Source organism: Ceratotherium simum, chromosome 26, assembly GCF_057802395.1.
Source record: "Ceratotherium simum simum isolate JZ-2026a chromosome 26, ASM5780239v1, whole genome shotgun sequence".
In the NCBI taxonomy this organism is placed as follows: Eukaryota; Metazoa; Chordata; class Mammalia; order Perissodactyla; family Rhinocerotidae; genus Ceratotherium; species Ceratotherium simum.
This window is the reverse complement of record NC_141925.1, coordinates 16433164-16449084: the sequence shown is the minus strand read 5'-3', so window position 1 is coordinate 16449084 and position 15921 is coordinate 16433164. Positions and strand designations below refer to the sequence as shown.

At 43.6% G+C, this 15921-nt stretch overlaps 1 pseudogene; it reads right to left on the bottom strand.

The window, feature by feature from the left end:
* Positions 1–1501: 1501 nt before the first annotated feature.
* On the bottom strand, positions 1502–5067 carry LOC147913582 (thyroid receptor-interacting protein 11 pseudogene; annotated as a pseudogene).
* Between the last annotated feature and the right edge of the window lie 10854 nt (positions 5068–15921).

Below are 15921 nucleotides of genomic sequence, written 5' to 3'. Positions count from 1 at the left end.
GGATGAGCTTCCCTGAGACCACAGGGGAGTGAGAAGATCCTGTTCCCTGAAGACAATGCCTTAGAGAACATAAACCCTAAGAAGCGGTCAGAAGAAGAAGCCACAAAGGAGACTGAGAAAGAAGAGTCTGAGGTCAGTAAGGGCACCTGGGGAGAGTGGCATCCCAAAAAGAAATAGGGCAGAGAGAATGTTTAAATACTGAACATGTGGGCAGAATTTATCAGACACCAGAGAGAGTTTAGGTAATAAAGGACTAAAGAGTGTGCATTTGAAAATTCTTATGACATTACGGACACAAGATTTTGTGAATCTTTCAAGAAGAAGTCAGTGAGAGATGAAATGATGACGAGTAGAGAATTTTTGCAGAAGGTCAGCCATGAAAGGTAGAGAGAGTAGGGGGTCATTGGAGGAGCAGAAAGGAGAGGAGTAGATGCTGGGAGAAACGCGGGAGTGCTCCTCTGCTTAGGGAAAGAGACAGGCTGAAGAGAAAGCAGATGGAAAATTAATGGACTCAGGTCGTTGACGAAGTCTGAATAGATGGTTTTCAGGGCAGAATGGAGCAATTCCCCTGGAAATGCAAAGCTGGATCCCTTTTCCTGTAGGACAAAAGGGAAAGAGTAGAGATGGCTGGAGAGAAATAGAGGGATGGTGGAATCTAGGAAGGGGGTGCGGGAAATGGAGAGTTCTTGACTAGCTGGCCTCTGATCTCTTCAAGAGGGTATAAGGATGATCATGCTTGTGGAACGGGATGAAGACTTGGAGTGGCTCTTAAGGAAATGGGCAAGGGAGTGGACCATGGACCTTTGATAGGATTTGGGGTAGAAACTGCTTCAATGTTGATCACTAGGCTATAGTTAAATCAATTAGGGTACATCCATACGACAAACTGCTGCTTTTAAAAAGAATAAGATGGAATTCATACACATTTGGAAAGATCTCTAAGGTGTAGTGACCCTTTTTTAAAAAGTAAGTCAGGGAGTAATAACCTCCCATATATACAAATATACATATATGTTTAAAATGCCTGAGAGAATCCAGGTTCCCAATAGAGTGGTTTCCTAGGCAACAAAAGAGGAGTAGGACTGAGCCAGGAAAACTGAACTTTCCTTTGTAAATTTTCATGCATCTTGCCCTTTTGCGCTGTTCTCCTTTCTTAATATACAAAGAGCGGGCACTCGTGTATTTTATAATTTTTGAGCATTAACACAAGTTACTGTTCATATTACCCAAGGTTCACCTAAAAAAAAACACCCTCTCCTTGTAAAAAGTGAAAGTGCTAGAAACACGACTGGAAGTGTCCTTTGACCACAGCCTCTAGTCCCTCCAAGGCCCACTCTCCCAAGAAGTAACCTCTGCTTTAAGTGGGGTGAAGACCTTAAAGGATACTTTTTTTTTAATTACGAAGACTATTTATATTAAACTTAAAGTGAAACTAAAAACAAATCTATGACTTTTCCTGGAAGGCCACTTGATGATAAGGTCACAAACAAAGTGACCTGGCTTCTCGAAAGTGCTGTCTCGTCTCCGACTTGGAATCTTCTACCGCTTTGAAGTGTTTTTCAGGGCAACTGCAGCACTCTTGGCAGGTGACAGGAGCAAAGGTGTACATGTGGGCACAACATCAGTAACGGCATTTAAAAGAAGATGCCCAGACCCCCCAGTCCCAGGGCCGGGTGGGTCAATAAGAGACACGGCTGTGGAGCAGCCATTCACATCTGATTTTCTGGGTGTGGATCCGAGGGTGGTGTTAAGACGTGCTGGTACATTTTTCACCAGTTTCTTCCTTCTGGGTGCATCTAGAGGCTTCCTATCCTGAGCAGAGAGCTTTTGTGGTGGAAAAGCTACATGAGACTCAGTTTCTAGAAACTTAACAAAAAGTTCTGAAAAAGAACCATTGAGCTCAGATTGCTGATTTGGTGTCAGAGGTGTGCTGGGGACACTTCTTGATCCAAGCCATCCAGTCATCCATCTTGTAATGCCGCCGTGCTCTTCCTGGATGAGCCACTCCATTTCTTCCCTTTTCATTCCCAGAGTGCTTCCCATTAATCGTAACACTTCCTGACGTTCACGTTTGGGTGTTTGAAAATAGTCCAGCAAGAGCTTTCTCACTAGGACTTTGTCTACTTTTCCTTCGATGCTGCTTACTAAGTTCATCCATTTCTTTTGCACCTCATCCAGCATTTCCTGTTGGACCTCACTTTGCTTTTTAAATTCTCCAACTTGTTCCTCCTTCAGATCCAAGATGGCATTGGCTTTATCGAGTCGTCCCTGCAAGGACATCAGTTTTCCTTCTAGATCGTCTGCCTTTTCCATCCATTCAGCTAGTGCCATCTTCAGGTTGGCTAGTGCTCGAGCATACTGCTTTTCTTGTTCCTGGGAGACAGAAAGCTGTAACGCGGTTTCATCTTTCTGCTTGCTGACCACATTCAGTTGTTCCTGCAATGACTCCACCTCTACCCTGGCTTGATGGCTTGCCTTTTGCGTTGCCTGGGAAGATAAAAGTAGCTTTTCCTCTAGTCTTGTGACTCTCTTTCTTAGTTGAGCCGCTCTGTCTTCTGCAACCAGCACTTCATGGAGATGAGCATCTTCTGACTCTAAAGCCTGGTTATGAGATCTTTCTAGCTCCTGGCTTAAGCGTAATTCGTTTTCTCTTAAATGACAAACTTCATTCTGTAGGGCACAGTTTTCCATCTGTTGCTGTTTCAGTGCCAACACGACTTCATCTCTCTCCTGCTGAAACAGAACTGTCTTTTCCTGCATGGACGTAACTGCATGTAAAAGCTGGTTTAACTCCCCAGCCTGGCCCTGCTCTTGTTCCTTCAGGAGTTGCTCCAAAGCAAGAGCCGTCTTCTTCACTGCAGCAGATTCGAACTCTTTCTCTCTCAGCATCATAGAAAGCCGCATATTTGTCTCTTGTAATGCCCGATTTTCTGTTTCCTTTTCCATGGACTTTTCTAGTACTTTTTCATTTTCTCGTTTTACTTTACACAAATCCACTTCAAAATGTAATATTCTCTCCTTCAGGTTTGTTACTGCCTGCCTCAAAAGTTCATTTTCATTCACTTCGGTTGTGTAATTTTCACTCAAAGAAAGTAATTCCTCACTTTTTGCGTTGACTAAGAGCTCTTTTTCCTGAAGTAAGTTTTCTAAAACATCCTGTTTCTCCCTGAGCTGCTGGATTTCGGAATCTGTTTCTTCGCATTGTTTTCTTTCTCGTTCGGAGGTGGCAGCAATCGCAGCAGACAGTCTCTGATTCTCCTCCTGGAGGCTTCGAATGGTTGCCTCTTTTTCCTCCATCGATTTCCTTAACTCTTCTATCTCTTCTGGGAGCGCTTTAGAAGACTCACTCACTGCATCAGATCTAGTTGCCTTCAGAGAGTCGGCTGACTCTGAAGTGAGTGATGATGTGGTGGGAGGCTGTGGTGCAGTAAGGTCAAGTGGACCTAAAAGAACATCCTTGGCATTGCACAGCTGCTCTAGGCTGAGCTGCATTCGTGCTAACTTCTTTGCCAAATATGTGACTTGGATTTCATCCTCTTTACAGTTTTGGATCAGGTCAGTAGAGGTCATCCGTATTTGAGACTTATTATCACTGTCCATCAAGACCCGAGCCTGAAGCTGTGGAAGTTCTTTCTGGAGCTGGGCTGACTCTCGCTTCATGTTGTGCACCGCAGTCATCACCTGCTGTGTCCAGTCCTCCATTACGGAGACCTGCTGCTGTAACGTGTCACGTTCCTGCAGAAGCTCCTCCAACTGATTCACAGTAACCCCTCCAACCTCACAGCCAGTGCCAGATGTCTGCAAGATTGTCCATAAAGTCTGACATTTCTGACTCAAGGCATCGATTTCCACGTCTTTTGCTCGAATGATGTGTGAGAGGTTCTGAACAGTTTCTCTAAACATATCCTGACCACTACTTTCAAATCTCGTGGACCATTTTGTATTTTCATCTTGCAGTTTCACGAGGTCTGCTTCTTTGGCAACCAGTATGTCCATCATTTTGTGATACTCTCTCTTTAGGTTGCTGTTTTCCCTCACCTTCTCATTGAAAACAGCTAACATTTGTTCCCTTTCCAAAGCGTAAGCTTGCAATTGCTGCTGAAGGTCGCTCACAGCCTGGATGTAGGGAGCTGAAGCTATTCTAGCGTGAAGACGCTGTATCTCCAACTCTTTTTGCTGGATAATCCGAGTTAGTTGACCAATCTCATCTTTGTAGGGCTGATCAATCTGCTCTGTCAAAGGGACAGTCTTTTCAGTTCGAAGTTTCATCTCCCATTCCTGTTCTTTTCTTCCTTTTCCTAATCCTTCAGTTTCAACTTTACATAAATCATGCTTTTCACTTCCGTTTTGCATACTAAGACTCTGACCTTTTGCCACTTGACAAATCTCCGAATGTTTTGTCTGCATGTGCTGGGTTTTTTCAGGCAAGTGGGTTTTCAGTTGTTTTGTCGTGTTTTGCAAATTCTTAATTTCCTCATCTTTGGCTGAAAAGAGCTGAGTGTGTTTCATATGCATTTGCTCACGCTGGTATTTAAGTTCATCCATTTCCCGTTTCTGCTCTTGTAAAGTTTGAAGGAGCTGTGTCTTCCTCCGGTCTTGTTTTTCACTCACCTTTTGATGATGTTTTACTTCCTCCTCCAGGTGACCTTTTATCACCATCACCTGAGAGACCTCAGATTCTAGTCGTGTCACCCTGTCCAGGGTTTTAGGGTCAACCACAGGTGCAGTTCCAGTCTGTTCTCTCAGTCGTTCCAGGGCTTCTTTCAGATGACTGTTTTCTTCTCTCTTGGAGGCAAGCCTTGTGTCTTTCTCCTCCACGGTCTGCTGTAAACTTTCAGCTTTTCTCAAAGCTTGGGTTCTCAGTTTCTCCTCTGATGCTACAATTGCCTGAACGTCCTCCATCTCCGTCCTCCCAGAGTCAGGTGACTCTTCCGCCTTCTCCCTTCCCTTCCTCAGCACATCTTTGGTGAAGTTAGAGATGTGTCCAGTGAGGGAAGCCACACTGCCGCCCACTTGCCCCAGGGAATGGCCTAAGCCAGAGCCAAGGCCACCAAACCAGGAGGCCATCGCTGCGGGTTGCAGAGCTGACCTGGTCCGCTCTGCACAAAGCGTCCAGCCCAGTCGGACAGTCCCGCCAAGTGTCGGGGCACCGGTGCCTGCGCGAGGCGAAGAGTCCAAACACGCCGAGGGTTCCTAGGCAACGGGGCTCCGGGGTGGGGGTGGGGTGGGGCGCCAACCGCCGGGGTGGGGGAGGGGCTGCCTGGAGCCCGGGGCCTGGCCCGGGACCTCACCAATGGGTCTCCAGTCACCCTCCCCACCCACCCTGTCACCCGGGGCCTCCGCTCATCCCGATGACTTCCCACCGCGGCGTCGGGCCCCTCCTCCCTCTGCCCCAGTGATGTCCCCGGTGCCAGCGCCCCTCCTGCCACCTCGCGCCGGCCGCCATGACAGCCGCTCTCGAGGTGGCCGTCCCCACACGGCCTCCCCCGTGCGCGTGTCCGCGCTGTGAAGAGAGGACCCATTGCTCTGATGTCACCAAGTGGAGCATGCGGTCCGTATTGTCCTGCAGCTGCTGGTTTTCCCCTTAAAAAAATCTGAAGTAAAATTTACACGGTGACCCGCACCCATCTGAGGAGTTCTGTGTTTGGACAAATGTCTACACCCGCGCATAAGCGCGACCCTGATGAAGACACTGACCGTTTCCATCATCCCGGCGGGTCCCGGGTCCTCTCCCCACAGCCTCGCCTCCTCCCCGAGCAGCCCTGCAGGGAGAGGGGTCCCCTGGATGAGTTTGGGGGCTCTTGTGATACGGGGTGTCACACCGTGGACACGCCGTGTGTCTGCTTCCGTCAACACGTGTTTGGTCTAGTCAGGGAAGTGAGTTTCACATCCGTGGAGGAAGCATTGATGAGGAAAGGACACCGGGGTCCTAGGGGACCAGAGGCCCGAGCCCGCTCAGCCCGGGGGGTCGTCCTCCTCGGGGACCGAGGACGGGGGGCCGCGCCCTGGGCCTGCCCTGCGCTCCCGCCCCGGCGGCCCGGCGGGCGGCGCTGGAGGGCACGCGGGAGGGCGGGGCCGCCGGCCTGGGGAGCCGCCGCCGCCTGGGCCGGGAGGCGGTGGAGGAGCCGCCGGGCCGTCCCGTCCGCCGCCGGGAAGCAGCGGTTCAGCCGCAGGAAGCCGCGGGCCCAGCAGACCGCGGGCAGGCGAGTCTGAGATCTGGGTTTTAACGAAAATTCGGTGGCCTTTCACGCCAATTAAACCACTCCCGAGACACAACACAATATATACGCGGCCAGATTTGTTCTGTGAGTCGCCAGTTGGCACTCGCTTGTCTAGAAGGACCTGCAGGTTAAGGGACCCTGTTACTCTTTTTTTTTCCCTCTACCTTCCCCTCACATTACTACGTTCTCGGTTCTTTGGATCTGTTCAAGAGCGCATCCTTTCCTTTACAGATCTGATAGTAATCACCATCCACGTTTCCGTAGTGGTTTAGTTTACCAAGTGCTGTATCAAACCACCGGGCAGGGTTCTCACCTCCCGGCAATGATCATTTCTATTTCATAAAGCAGGAAAAACGGCTTGCCCAGTTCCCACAGACTAAGTGGCCGAGGCAGGACTTGGGTCCAGGGCTTCGGACTCTGGATCCCGTGTGCATCCAGCTACAGAGACGGGGCTGTCTTTTCTCCAGGGAAGGATACTGTTTATTAAACGTCTTTGGTGCTTATTAAGCTGCTGGGCTAGGTGCTTTGCATGAATTCTCTCACCGCATTCTCACAGCGACCCTAAGAGGTGATGGTAGTTATTCCTGATTTAATGATGTGGAAGCCAGAACTCAGAGTGGTCATCAAGCTAGCAAATGCCGGAGCTGTGGATTCAAACCCTGGTTTCTGATTTCAAAGCAGCTGTAAATCCATACTTCAGGGCGGCACCTCCTATACAAGGAACCCTGTGTTTGAGTTATGAGTGATGTTTTCATCAAATCCTGGAGGTGAGGAGTTGGATGTTGCTCTAGTCCAGTGTCTCTGACCAGAGATGGTTTTGCCTCCCAGGGCACACTTGTCAATGTCTGGAGACGTTTTTCACTGTCATGATGTGGTTGGGGTGGTGGGTGCTACTGCATTCTAGTAGTTAGAAGCCAGGGATGCTGCTGAACATCCTAGAATGCACAGGACAGCCTCACGGCACAGAAGTATCTGGTCCAAAATGTCAAGAGTGCTGAGGTTGAGAAACCCTGGTCTTGTCCTTCCAGGTTCTGGGTAGGTGAATTACCAAAACCAGAGATCCACACTGTTTGCCTGCAGGGCATGGATGTGTTCTGTTTGGCCTGTTCAGTATCTAGGTATGTACGTATGTATGTATGTATATTTTATTTTAATTGTTTTTACACTCATTGGCCCATATTTAAAATTTAGGAATTTTCACGTGAAAACCTGTATTTCCAGCTTCTAAAATGTTGTAACCTGGCAATAACTGGCATTGCTTCCAGGTACACGTAGAAGTGGCTGAGCAGCAGCTGTCCCATCTGGGTGGGGCATCAGCCGTCCAGTGCCCCCTAGTCCCTACCCGGCTTGTCTTACTCTTACCTTCCTTGCTGACCCCTCCCTGATCACAGAAGTCTAACGACCGTCTCCAGGAGTGGAAGTCTCACTACCTCACGAGACAGCCCATTCCAATAGGGGCAGCTGTGCCTCGTCTCTCTCCCATGAGACAGCCCTTCCTCTATTTGACGTCACAAACCATCTCCTTACTTTCTCAGCAGTGACATTCTCCATCCCTCACCTACTCCGCTGTTTCCTTTTCCTCACACTCATTTCCTCTGCCTTTTCTAGGACCAGCTCTGAACAGGATTTCTGAGAAAGGGCAGGTAGCTGTGCTTTGCCTCAGTCTAAGCGGATTCCATCCCGCCTCTGCATAGAGCTCGAGTGGAAAGAAATCTGATATCTTTGCAGCTTCTTCTGATCTGATCTTCTGTGGCTTTTTTATGTACTTGACATATTGTGATGTCCTGGAATATCAAACAGGGTATATATAGGTGAGTGAAAATGAACCCTGAAAGGAAGTGGTCATATAGCGTCCTTTTTATATGTGAAGGCAGCATGTGATTCTAACCTGGAATTACCTTTGTGGCTGCAGTTCCCAGTGTGGGCATGGCCGACTCTTCAGGGAGTGGACATTCAGGTACAGACGCCTAGAATGAGTATGTGCAACACACTCTTGTTAGACTACAGATGTTTTTAATATATCATTCTATTTCTGACATGTCAGTAGATGCCATAGTGATTAATCAACTACAAATGCATTTAAAAATATTATTACACTTCTATCTGCTTTGTGCGTGCACGTGTGTGTGTGTGTGTGTGTGTGTATTTTCTTAATCATAGATATTAAAAATACCACAGCCACCCAGTCCCTTATCCAAAAGTCTTGGGGTCAGATGAGTTTCAGAATTCAGAATTTTTCAGAGTTGTGAAGAGTAGTACTGTGCATATGCCATTATATAATATCTCCAGCAGGGTCTGGGCAGCAGCCCTTAATCAAACATTAGTATTTCTATAGCAAAATATGGGACTGTATTTCACGCTAAATGGAATGCATAAGGATTGTAAATAGTTTCATGTTAGTTCACATCCAGTTCTGTTGCCTGATGAGTTACAAAACACTTATTTTTTAGATTTGAAAAGAGTGGATAAGGGCTTGTGGACCTGTCTTACTTTTAGTAATGTTCCTGTAGAGAGAGCTTGTGAAATTTTTATGCTTTCAATCACGTTTCCCATACTCCAAAAAGTTGGAAATCACAGCTATATATCCTGTAGCAGGGGTCACATGTGCTCAAGTGCCAGGAGAGGTAAAATTAAGAGGTGAAGTGGGAGATTGGTTATAAGACAGTAGAGAGTGCTGAGGACTGTGGTGAACCAGTGAGTCCCCGTCCATTAAAGGGGAAAGTTGCTCTCAGCTCTAGCCACTTGGTGCCATGGTGATTGGGGGTACAGTGTTGCCACATCTTCCCATTTTTAGTGATACTCCAGAATGCTGATTTCCGTGTGAAGTTCTTGTCATTTTACATGTTTTTGAATGTAAAATATTTCATAATAAAAAGAAAACATAAAAAAGTTGATAGAGATTTTATTTTAGAATTGCCTTATTTTCTAGCCAGTGGGAAGTTTTCTTTTCCATCTGTGAATTTGAAACTTTCAAGTTACTTATCTTGGAAAAGGGAATGAAAGCCCAAGTTAAAAGGGGAGCCTCTTTTTACAAAGTTTGAGTTCAGGGTGGTTAGGCTATAATGTCCCTCCCTTTCCAGGGCCTTCGTGATCAGAAGTGACATTCCGTATCTGCCCTTGTATTGGACAGGGAAGCGGCCTTCGTCTCGCCTCTTCTCAGACCACACCCCTAGGTGACCTCAGCCCCGTAACACCACCTCGTGGCTGATGACTCCCCATTTCATGCCTCCAGCCCTGGCATCTCTTCATCCCTACGTTGACCTCTGTCTTGAACGTCTCCTGTAAATGTCCTGCTAAAACTGACTCATGAACTTCGTTCTCAAATTGGCCTCCTTTCCCTGTATTCTCTAGTCTATAGGTCGGCTGACGTTGGCCCGCTGCCAGTTCTGTGAGAAAGGTTATTGATGCCCAGCCCCGCACTGCAGCAGCAGAATGGAGTAGTGGTAACACTGACTGTGTGGCCACAGAGCCTACGCTGTGTACCGTCTGGCCCTTACTGAAGGAGTTGCCCACGCCTGCCCTAGTGCACTGAATGCCACCACACCTACTGGGTCACCTGTCACCCCTCTCCTCCATGTTCTTTATATCCAGGCTCTCACTAGGATCTGGCAATTCTGCCTCCTTAGTGTCCTTTGATTTTGTGTCTGCCTCTCGATGGCCATTCCTCCAGTTACCTTAGTTCAAGCTCTCATTTCTGTTCACCTGGACTCGCTGTTGTCTTCCAGATGGCCTCTGCTGGCTTGAGCTGGCTTATCCCTTTTGAGGGATATGGAGGCCTCCACTTTGCTTTGACAGGGCCAGTCACCATTTCAAGGATTATAGCCGTTCTTGTCTATATTATTTTTTTCTGATGAATTCTCTGGAGTTTAGAATCACTACATTTGTAGGAAATTAATCTTTATGTAGTCATAGGATTACCAAATTGCCTTCTGAAGTGATAGTGCTGTCGTGTAGTGTACCGTGCAGAAGTAATGTCGCACGCGATGCACGTCATTCTGCACAATGTGATGGATGTCATGTTTCACCATCACCTCAGTAGCACTGGACATCGTCTTTTATGAAATTTGCTACCTATTTAATTTTTTTTCCACTAAGGTTGAAATGAAGTCCCTATATTTGTACTTCCTTCTGTAAGTTTTCTGCATGTGTATTTGTTTATTTAATTGCCATGGAATTAATGTTCAGTTGTCAATTTCATTCTTCAATTACCACTTCAGTTCAACAATTATCTAACGAGAACTTGTCAAACACTAGGCGCTGGGCTTAAAGATATATGGAATTCCTAGGGACTTGCATGAGGAGATAGACATACAAACAGATAATTTGAATATTGCCAGTTGTACCTATTCTAGCAGATCTTAGGTGTTAGTAAGAAAATATTAATGCCATGTCTTAATTTATTCATGTATTTTTCTTTTGCTGAGGAAGATTTGTCCTGTGCTAACATCTGTTGCCAATCTTCCTCTTTTTTTAATTCATGTCATAATAGTTTATAACATTGTGAAATTTTATTTGTCCATTATTGTTTGTCAGTCACCGTATAAACGTGTCCCTTCACGCCTTGTGCCTACCCCCTAACCCCCTTCCCCCTGCTAACTACCAAACTGTTCTCTCTGTCCCTGTGTTAGTTTATCTTCCACATATGGGTGAAATCATGTGGTGTTTGTCTTTCTCTGTCTGGCTTATTTTGCTGAGCCTAATACCCTCCAGGTCCATCCACGTTGTTGCAAATGGGATGATTTTGTCTTTTTTTATGACTAAGTAGTATTCTGTTATATATGTATACCACATCTTTATCCAATCATTAGTCGAGGGACACTTGGGTTGCTTCCACTTCTTGGCTATAGTGAATAATGCTGCAATGAACATAGGGGTGCATAAGCCTCTTTGGATTATTGATTTCAAGTTCTTTGGATAAATACCCAGAAGTGGGATAGCTGGATCATAAGGTATTTCTATTTTTAATTTTTTGAGGAATCTCCATACTGTTTTCCACAGAGGCTGCACCAGTTTGCATTCCCACCAGCAGTGAATTAGGGTTCCCGTTTCCCCACAACCTCTCCAACATATGTTACTGTTTGTCTTGGTGATTATAGCCATTCTAACGGGTGTAAGGTGATATTTTAGTGTAGCTTTGATTTGCATTTCCCTGATGATTAGTGATGTTGAACATCTTTTCATGTGCCTATTGGCCATCTGTATATCTTCCTTGGAAAAATGTCTGCTCATAACCTCTGCCCATTGTTTGATGGGGTTGTTTGTTTTTTTGTTGTTCAGTTGTGTGAGTTCTTTATATATGGTGGAGACTAACCCCTTGTTGGATATATGATTTATAAATATTTTCTCCCAGCTGGGGGTTGTCTTTTCATTTTGATCCTGGTTTCCTTTGCCTTGCAGAAGCTCTTTAGTCTGATGAAGTCCCACTTGTTTCTTTTTTGTTTTGTTTCCCTTGTCTGAGTAGACATGGAATTCGAAAAGATTCCTTTATGACTGATGTCAAAGAGTGTACTGCCTAAGTTTTCTTCTAGGATTTTTATAGTTTCAGGTCTTACCTTCAAGTCTTTGATCTATTTTCAGTTATTTTTTGTGTATGGCAAAAAAAAACGTAGTCTACTTTCATCAATTTGCATGTAGCTGTCCAGTTTTCCCAGCACCATTTATTGAAGAGACTTTCCTTTCTCCATTGTATGTTCTTAGCTCTTTGTTGAAGATTAGCCATCTGTAGATGTATGGTTTTATTTCTGGGCTTTCAGTTCTGTTCCATTGATCTGTGTGTCTATTTTTGTACCAATACCATGCTGTTTTAATTATTATAGCTTTGTAGTATATTTTGAAGTCAGGGATTGTGATGCCTCCTGCTTTGTTCTTTTTTCTCAGGATTGCTTTAGCTATTTGGGGTCTTTTGTTGCCTCATGTGAATTTTAGGATTCCTTGTTCTATTTCCATGAAGAATGCCATTGGGATTCTGATTGAGATTGCATTGAATCTGTAGATTGCTTTAGGTAGTGTGGACATTTTAACTATGTTTATTCTTCCAATCCATGTTTATGAGATATCTTTCCATTTCTTTATGTCATCATTGATTTCTTTCAATAATGTCTTATAGTTTTCATTGTATAGGTCTTTTACCTCCTTGGTTAAATTTATTCCTAGATATTTTATTCTTTTTGTTACTATCGTAAATGGGATTGTCTTCTTGAGTTCTCTTTCTGTTAGTTCGTTATTAGAGTATAGAAATGCAACTGATTTCTGTAAGTTGATTTTGTACCCTGCAGCTTTGCTGCAGTTGTTGATTATTTCTAATAGTTTTCCAATGGATTCTTTAGGGTTATCTATATATAAAATCATGTCATCTGCAAACAGTGAGAGTTTCATTTCTTCCTTGCCTATTTGGATTCCTTTTATTCCTTTTTCTTGCCTAATCGCTCTGGCTAAAACCTCCAGTACTCTGTTGACTAAGAGTGGTGAGAGTGGGCACCCTTGTCTCATTCCTGTTCTCAGAGGGATGGCTTTCAGATTTTCCTGTTGAGTATGATGTTGGCTGTGGGTTTGTCATATAGCGCCTTTATTATGTTGAGGTACTTTCCTTCTATGCCCATTTTATTGAGAGTTTTTATCATAAATGTTTGCTGTATCTTGTCAAATGCTTTCTCTGCATCTATTGAGATGATCATGTGGTTTTTATTCCTCGTTGTGTTAATGTGGTGTATCACGTTGATTGATTTGTGGTAGTTGAACCATCCCTGTGTCCCTGGTATCAATCCCACTTAATCATGGTGTGTGAATTTTTAAATATATTGCTGTATTCGATTTGCCAATATTTTGTTGAGGATTTTTGCGTCTATGTTCATCAGTGATATTGGCCTGTAATTTTCCTTCTTGTATTGTCCTTGTCTGGCTTTGGTATCAGGGTGATGTTGGCATCATAGACTGTGTTAGGAAGGGTTCCATCTTCCTCTATTTTTTGGAATAGTTTGAGAAGGATAGGTATTAAATCTTCTTTGAATGTTTGGTAGAAATCTCCAGAGAAGCCATCTGGTCCTGGACTTTTATTTTTTGGGAGGATTTTGATTACTGTTTCAATCTCTTTGCTTGTAGATTGGTCTATTCAGATTCTCTATTTCTTCTTAATTCAGTTTTGGGAGGTTGTATGAGTCTAAGAATTTATCCATTTCTTCTAGATTGTCCAATTTGTTGGCATACAGTTTGTCATAGTAGTCTCTTATAGTCCTTTGTATTTCTGCAGTATCTGTTGTGATTTGTCCTCTTTCACTTCTAATTTTACTTATTTGTGCCTTCTCTCTTTTTTTTCTTAGTGAGTCTGGCTAACGGTTTGTCAATTTTGTTTATCTTCTCAAGGAACCAGCTCTTTGTTTCATTGATCCTTTCTACTGTTTTTTTTTTTTTTTTGGTTTCAATTTCATTTATTTCTGCTCTGATATTTATTATTTCCCTCCTTCTGATGACTTTGGGCTTTGTTTGTTCTTCTTTTTCTAATTCTGTTAGGTGTAGTTTAAGGTTGCTTATTTGGGATTTTTCTTGTTTGTTAAGGTGGATCTGTATTGCTATGAGTTTCCCTCTTAGGACTGCTTTTGCTGCATCCCATATGAGTTGGTATGGTGTATTTTCATTTTCATTTGTCTCCAGATATTTTTTGATTTCTCCTTTAATTTCTTCAATGATCCATTGGTTGTTCAGTAGCATGTTGTTTAGTCTCCACATCTTTGTCACTTTCCCAGTTTTTTTCTTATACTTGATTTCTACTTTCGTAGCATTATGGTCGGCAAAGATGCTTGTTATGATGTCAATCTTCTTAAATTTATAGAGGCTTGCCTTGTTTCCCAACATATGGTCTATCCTTGAGAATGTTCCATGCATGCTTGAGAAGAATGTGTAATCTGCTGTGTTTGGATGGAGTGCTCTCTATATATCTATTAAGTCCATCTCATCTAGTTTTTCATTTAAGTCCCTATTTCCTTGTTGAGTTTCTGTCTGGATGATCTATCCATTGATATAAGTGGGGTGTTAAGATCCCCTACTATTATTGTATTATCATTAATATCTCCTATTAGGTTTGTTAATAGTTGCTTTATGTACTTTGGTGCTCCTGTGTTAGGTGCATATATATTTATAAATGATATGTTTTCTTGGTTTATCATTATATATTGCCCCTCTTTGTCTGTCATTACCAGTTTTATCTTGAAGTCTACCTTGTTTGATATAAGCATGGCTACACCTGCTTTCTTTTGTTTGCCATGAACTTGGAGCATTGTCTTCTATCCTTTCACTCTGAGCTTTGCTTGTCTTTAGAGCTGAAATGTGTTTCTGGGAGGCAGCATATTGTTAGATCTTGTTTTTTAATACATCCCACCACTGTGTCTTTTGATTGGAGAATTCAATCCATTTACATTTAGAGTGATTATTGATATATGAGGGTTTATTGTTGCTATTTTATTGCTCATTTTCCAGTTCTTGTGCATTTTTTTTGGTTGCAAAAAATGTCCCGTGTGTTTCGGATTACCAATTCAGTTTGGTAGTTCTATATGATGGTTTTCTTAGTTTTCTCTTTATTTATCATATGTGTCTCTGTTCTGATTGTTTGCTTAGTGGTTACCGTGAGGTTTGTATAAAAAATCTCGTAGATGAGATAGTCTATTTTCTGATGGCCTCTTATTTCTGTAAACTCGGTCAATTCCATCCCTTTCCTCTTCCCCTTCTAAGTTATTATTGTCACCAATTATTCCATCCTGTGTTGTTAGTTTGTGTTTAAAGTGATGAGGTTTATTTTTTTTGACAAAAATAAATATATTTATGTTTGGTGTTTTCCTTCTCTTAGTCTTTGATGTTATAATTAAGTGTTTGCTAACCTATTCTGATGGAGAGCTGCAATTTTTCTGATTTTGTCTACCTATTTTTCTCCTTGCTCAAAGCTTTGTGTCCCCTTTCTCTTTTTTTTTCCCCTCAGGCCTGAGGGCCTTCTTGAGCATTTCTTGTAGCGCGGGGCTTGTGGCAATGAGCTCCCTTAGCTTTTGTTTATCTCGGATAGTTATTATTTCTCCATCATAACCGAAGAATATTTTTGTTGGAGAGAGTATTCTTGGCTGAAACTTTTTGTCTTTCAGAATTTTGAAGATATCATTCCACTCTCTCCTAGCCTGTAAAGTTTCTGCTGAGAAACCGGCTGACAGCCTGATAGGAATTCCTTTGTACGTTATTTTTCTTGTCTTGCTACCCTTAATATTTTTCCTTCATCATTGATTTTTGCCAGCTTTACTGCTATATGCCTTGGAGAGGGTCTTTTCATGTTGATATATTTAGGAGATGTATTGATTTCATTCACTGGTATTTCCAGCTTCTTCCCCAGGTTTTGGAAGTTCTCAGCTATTATTTCTTTGAACAAGCTCTCTGTTCCTTTTTCCCTTTCTTCTCCCTCTGGAATACCTATAATCCTTATGTTGCATTTCCTAATTGAGTCGGATAGTTCTTAGAGAATTTCTTCATTTCTTTTTTTTTTTTTTTTTGTGAGGAGGACCAGCCCTGAGCTAACATCCAATGCCAATCCTCCTCTTTTTTTTTGCTGAAGAAGACTGGCCATGGGCTCACAGCCATGCCCATCTTCCTCCACTTTATATGGGACGCCGCCACAGCATGGCTTGCCAAGCAGTGCGTCAGTGCGCCCCCGGGATCCAAACCAGCGAAC